The sequence below is a fragment of the Tachyglossus aculeatus genome, chromosome 24, assembly GCF_015852505.1.
Source record: "Tachyglossus aculeatus isolate mTacAcu1 chromosome 24, mTacAcu1.pri, whole genome shotgun sequence".
In the NCBI taxonomy this organism is placed as follows: domain Eukaryota; kingdom Metazoa; phylum Chordata; class Mammalia; order Monotremata; family Tachyglossidae; genus Tachyglossus; species Tachyglossus aculeatus.
Genome location: NC_052089.1, coordinates 19,011,665 through 19,017,664, shown reverse-complemented (window position 1 = coordinate 19,017,664; position 6,000 = coordinate 19,011,665). Strand labels below are relative to the sequence as shown.

At 38.9% G+C, this 6,000-nt stretch overlaps 1 long non-coding RNA gene across 1 annotated transcript in view; it reads left to right on the top strand.

Annotated features, from left to right (window-relative positions):
* The first annotated feature begins 343 nt into the window (after window positions 1–343).
* LOC119945280 overlaps window positions 344–6,000 on the top strand; it is a 65,180-nt gene continuing 59,523 nt past the window's right edge. Inside the window, exon 1 of the long non-coding RNA XR_005456164.1 lies at window positions 344–446. This is a non-coding gene — a long non-coding RNA (uncharacterized LOC119945280). The remainder of the gene's footprint in view (window positions 447–6,000) is intronic.

The window sequence follows — 6,000 nt, the reverse complement described above, 5'->3', positions numbered from 1 at the left end:
AGGACTTTGCTTATGTATTCCCAAAGCACTTTCCTAATATTTACCTCATGTTATCCTCACAACAACCTTTTGACTTGGGGAGACATGCTCAAGGTTATAAATTAGACATGGTTCAACTTGGGCTATAATCCAGTTCTCTCGTTGTGACTAGACTCATGCCCTTTCCATTTGAACCCACTGTCTGCCCAGTAAATGTCAAAAGTTCCATACCCATTGTCTTGATTTTGACATCATTTTCAGGCCAATTGACAACCCCCAATCATCAGAGCAGTCTATGTCTACCTCACGGGGAATTCTGGAGCACTCTTCAAGGGATGCCTTTATTAACATGAGAAGAGAGGAGGAGGATGCAGACATTGAAAGACCAAGTATGATCAGATTTCAGGGGTTTGCTGGTGTTATTGTGCTAAAGACTAAAACTACCTTCCAGCAGCTGACACTGAAAGGTACTACTATTGATACATTGGATGAATATAGCTACAGAATGTTGATAAATAATTCTGATTTTACAGAACCTCAGAGTCTGGTGCTTTTGAGCCAGAGAGCAGTGAGCAGGTTGGTCACGTAAATTCATGATGGAGGGGCTTCCAATTCTATGCCATGTGGTTAATAGTGAAATAAATTCCTTTCCTTCCTACATATCCGAGCTTATAAGAACTATATATTTCATAAGATTATTTTTCTGCCATCCTTTGAGATTCATCCAAAACCTAAGCTTGTACTGGGGCACATGGTCTGGGCTTATTTTTTTCTAATAATGACAACCAATGAATCATCTGGTATAGATTTCATTTTCCTATTATTGTCTTGCTCTCTTGGGGACACTTAACAGGGTCATTTCACATTCCTGTTCTTTTGCATATGGTAGGATATTGATTTACTTTATTTTAATTTAGCCATCTTTCACAGAGTCAAAAACTGAGATCACTTATATTCTTCATGGAACTCTAAAGTTAAACAAAGTTCATACTAACACATTCGAAAAGCCTCCAACATAATGCTGTTGTAGAAGTTCATTTGTCTATTATGTGACATCATCTCATACACAGGGTGGATTATGTTCAATGCTGCCTCAGTACACAAATCTTTACTAGTTTATTGGTCAGTATTACATAGTCAAGAATCGGTTGTCTTTTTCTCATTCTCTTGTTTTGAGGCAAAAGGAATTCCTAACCTATTTTTTGCACTTCAAAAAATATGGATTTCTGTCAATAAAACCTGCTCATTGTATCAGCAGAGATAATGTGTTCTGTTAAAAAAATTTGAAGCATTTGCTCATTTCTCTTTAGAAAGTTTGGCTTGTTACCCTGGAAAATATCTCTGTTCTCTGTGCAGTATGTTGGAAAAGCCAGAAAAAAATACTTTCACCCTGAATTAAAGAGATAAAACTTGGGCAGAGACCTCCCTCTCCTTTAAAAAAAAAAGTCAATTTTGCATAGTTGACAATGCAAAGGCAAGGACTGATGTTATAGAAAATGAAGTCGGTCGCACATACACACACATTAATATAGAAGGAGCACCCTGGTGACAGACTAACACATCAAAGTTACAGATACAGTTGAGAGAGATGCCCAGAGAGACAAAGACCTTACAGAGGGTCAGCTGTATGACTTTGGGCAAGTCACTTAACTTCTCTGTGCCTCAGTTACCTCATCTGTAAAGTGGGGATTAAGACTGTGAGCCCTATGTTGGACAAACTGATTACCTTGTATCCCCCCCAGCACTTAGAACAGTGCTTGGCACATAGTGAGCGCTTAACAAATGCCATCATAATTATTATTATACGTTTCTGCATTTAAATCAATATCCAGATACTCTTCCAGCACTTAAAACAGTGTTTTAAATATTACAGATGCTTAATCAATACTTGTCGACTCACTGCCTACTGAGACAGACACAGATAATTCCCCTCCCCACAGCACCTGTATATATGTTTGTACAGATTTATTACTCTATTTATTTTACTTGTACATATCCTATTCATTTTATTTTGTTAACATGTTTTATTATGTCGTCTGTCTCCCCCTTCTAGCCTGTGATCCCGCTGTTGGGTAGGGACCATCTCTAGATGTTGCCGATTTTACTTGTACATATTTATTCTATTTATTTTATTTTGTTAATATGTTTTGTTTTGTTGTCTGTCTCCCCCTTCTAGACTTTTCTGTTGGGTAGGGACCATCTCTATATGTTGCCAAATTTGTACTTCCCAAGCGCTTAGTACAGTGCTCTGCACACAGTAAGCACTCAATAAATAAGAATGAATGTATGAATGAATGAATGAATTTTCGGGCACCTATTCAGCACAGAGCATTGCAGTAGATGGTGTGAAGAATTACCAAAAAAGAGATGCCTGTCCTCACAGATTTTTCATAATGTCTTTCGCTAGATACCCACAAAGACACACCCAGAGAAAATAAATGTAGCATGGCCTAGTGGAAAGAGCACAGGCCTAGCAGTCAGAGGACTTGAGTTCTAATCCCAGTTTGGTCAATTACTTGCTCTGTAACCTAAAACTAGTCACTCAGCCTCTCTGAGACTGTTGCCTCAGTTATAAAATGAGAATTAAATGCTTCTTAGACTGTGAGCCCCACGTAGGACAGGGACTGTGTCCAACCTGATAAACTTTTATCTATCCCAGCACTCAGAAGGGAGTTTGACACACAGCAAGCTCTTAAATACCATTTGAAAAAGTAAAACAAAATTTTAAAAAACTGAGCATTAACATACACATTCATTCAGGAATGACACCCTGTTTGAGGCTTCAGTTATGCATGGAAACATGCTGAATCACAGAACAATACAGAAACATCTCCAGAGACCCACATTTAGATGCACATATAAATTAATATAAGTAGAAGCGAGAGGAGGCTAACCCAATGGACTCTGGTCAGTCAGTCATTGGTATTTATTGAGTGCTTACTGTATGCAGAACACTGAACTATGCGCTTGAGAGAGTACACTATAACAATAATAACAGGCACAGGTGCACAGTATTTTTCAAAGTCTGACTGATTTGAGCATAACCAGCCCAAGTCCATGACTGACGTCGGAAAGGCAGGAGATTAGGTGTTTTATGCCCATTTCATGTGTCAAAACACTGAGGGCAATGTGACTTTAAGTGACTTGTTATTTTGGACTTGATTTTCTAGGCTGTGAGCCCACTGTTGGGTAGGGACCATCTCTATATGTTGCCAACTTGTACTTCCCAAGTGCTTAGTACAGTGCTCTGCACACAGTAAGCACTCAATAAATACAACTGAATGAATGAATGAATATTTTGCATGACACTTGTGGAAGAACTGGTACTAGAATCCAGACCCACTAGCTCCTAGCATGGCTTAGTGGAAAGAACCCGGGCTTGGGAGTCAGAGGTCATGGGTTCTAATCCCCACTTCACCATTTCTCTGCTGTGTGACTTTGGGCAAGTCATTCAACTTCTCTGTGCCTCAGTTACCTCATCTGTAAAATGGGGATTAAGACTGTGAGCCCCACGTGGGACAACCTGCTTACTTTGTTTCTACCACAGTGCTTAGAACAGTGCTTGGCACATAGTAAGCACTTAATAAATATCGTAATTATTGTTATTATGTGATGTCCACTAGACCATACAGGTCCTGTATCACATCTAAAATTCCATAAGACCTATGTGCTCTAATATCCATTAACCCATTAGGGAAGAAAATAGACCAAGAACTGATGCTTATTGAAGCTGACTACACACAATGTGGTTTTGTTAAATATGAAGTTTCTAACATTTTTGAAAATGTTTATTAGTAAGAGTCATTCACTGTTGCCTAGACTTCCAGTAGCAAGAGAAAAGGTTGGTGGAATAAAAGAAGCAAGTAACATCGTTTTAAGTACCCTGCCAATTTTTGTCCTTCATTGTTATTCTAGTCATTTTGCCATAGAATGCTGTTATCTAAATGACCAAAGAGGGAGCATTTTTAACTTTACTGATGCATATTCTATCCCATCTATAAAGCCCATTTAATAGGAAAAGAAGCATTTTTGCTCCTTTAGTGTTTGGATTAGAAATCTTCAATGAAAATGTATCAAGTACTGATGGCTAAATATTGAACCTGAGCTTTCGAATGACATGATGAGCATATGATACAAAATAGACTGTCCTCCTTTTCTGATTATGGGGGGGCAAATGATCTTAGGATCACTTGTGGTTATTAAATATACATTTCTGCAATGTACTTTCAGCTGACCTTGGTGGCTTGGAGACATTCCAATGTGGGTAATTACATTCTGCCTATGCAAATTACCCCTCCAATTACAATGCAGTCTTGGTTTCCTGGCTGTTGTGTCATTAAACATTATTAAGCAATAGTCATGTTTGTGGTGTCTAATTAGGATTAAATTCCTGTGCATTTACTTTTAAATATATAATTGATTCTAAACACCTTCTGTTTTTAAATTAAGCTTTTGGTCAACTGAGAGTTTTTCATTAGGTTCAATTTTGAGATTCAAAGCAAGCTTTGTTCATCCCTAAAGGACTGCTGTAACTGGTGGGCCTAGTACTGCTAATATATGGAAATAGTCAACTATGAGGAAAGCAAATAGATCTTCCGAAATGCAGTCACTGAACTTAAGCTAACACAGGAGCAAAGTTTACATTCCTATAATTCCTTGGATTTGCTCTCTCTTTTGAGGACATCCAACATCCGGGACTAAGTGTCTACATCCTCAGCTTCTCTCGGACTTCAATTGAGGGTCACAGTCCTCATTCCAGTGGGCAATTTCTTAGAGACTGAAGTCTCACCAAGCTTTTCACTTGGTAATGTGGATGGCAACCTCAGCTGCCAGTTCTAATAGCACTGTAGGCAAAGCAATCCAGGACAAGGAGCAGAGCTATCACAGTTTTGTAGTTGCAATCTAAGGTATGGTACCTTTCATTTTACCATTAACAAGGCATCTTTCTTAAAAAAGCAAAAAATAAGGATGGCATTTTCAATAGGGCCAAGTCTTCCTAATGAAGATTCCACTTCAAGCTGTTTTGGCTCCAAAATATACAAATACAGAAATCCTCATGAAACTTTCCATTTCTTGCAAAATCTTTTCATCCGTGTTTCCTAGTTTCTTTCCAGTGACCTTTTATGAGGCATTTCACATTTTATGTGTGGCTTTTATTCCGAAAAGCAGGGTATGGGTACTTCAAGCTTTAGACAATTTTAATGGTAAAATTAGATATGGTGTGGCATTTACAGCAAACAAACTTTCTTATACCCTCTGATCAAATTAAACTGCTGTCAGTTTAAGGCTGAGATTTACTGTTTTAGAGATGGTGAGAAAGAGTTGTGAATTAAAACCACAAATGAATGAAGAGCATTTTGGGGACGAGTCGATAAATAATAATAACAATGGTATTTGTTAAGCGCTTACTATGTGCAAAGCACTGTTCTAAGTGCTGTTCTAAGCCCATTGCTGGGTAGGGGACATCTCTTTATGTTACCAATTTGTACTTCCCAAGAACTTAGTACAGTGCGCTGCACACAGTAAGCACTCAATAAATACGATTGAATGAATGAATACAAGGTGATCAGTTTGTCCCACGTGGGGCTCACAATCTTAATCCCCATTTTACAGATGAGGGAACTGAGGCCCAGAGAAGTTAAGTGACTTGCCCAGTCACACAGCTGACATCCCACAATAGTTTATAAAATAGATTCCCGATCTGAAATGCCATCCTCTGACCCCTTGAAGTCCTATGAGGAGAAGTCCTCTATATGTTGCCAACTTGTACTTCCCAAGCGCTTAGTACAGTGCTCTGCACACAGTAAGTGCTCAATAAATACGATTGAGGATGATGACTACCAGGCCCGAGCCCCAAAGCTATGCAGCAGACAAATGGCAGCAAAGCTTGTGACTACCAGGTCCATGCCCCATCCCTATGTAGCAGAAACCTTGTGACTACCTTTTAGACTGTGAACCCACGGTTGGGTAGGGACTGTCTCTACATATTGCCAACTTGTACTTCCCAAGCGCTTAGTACAG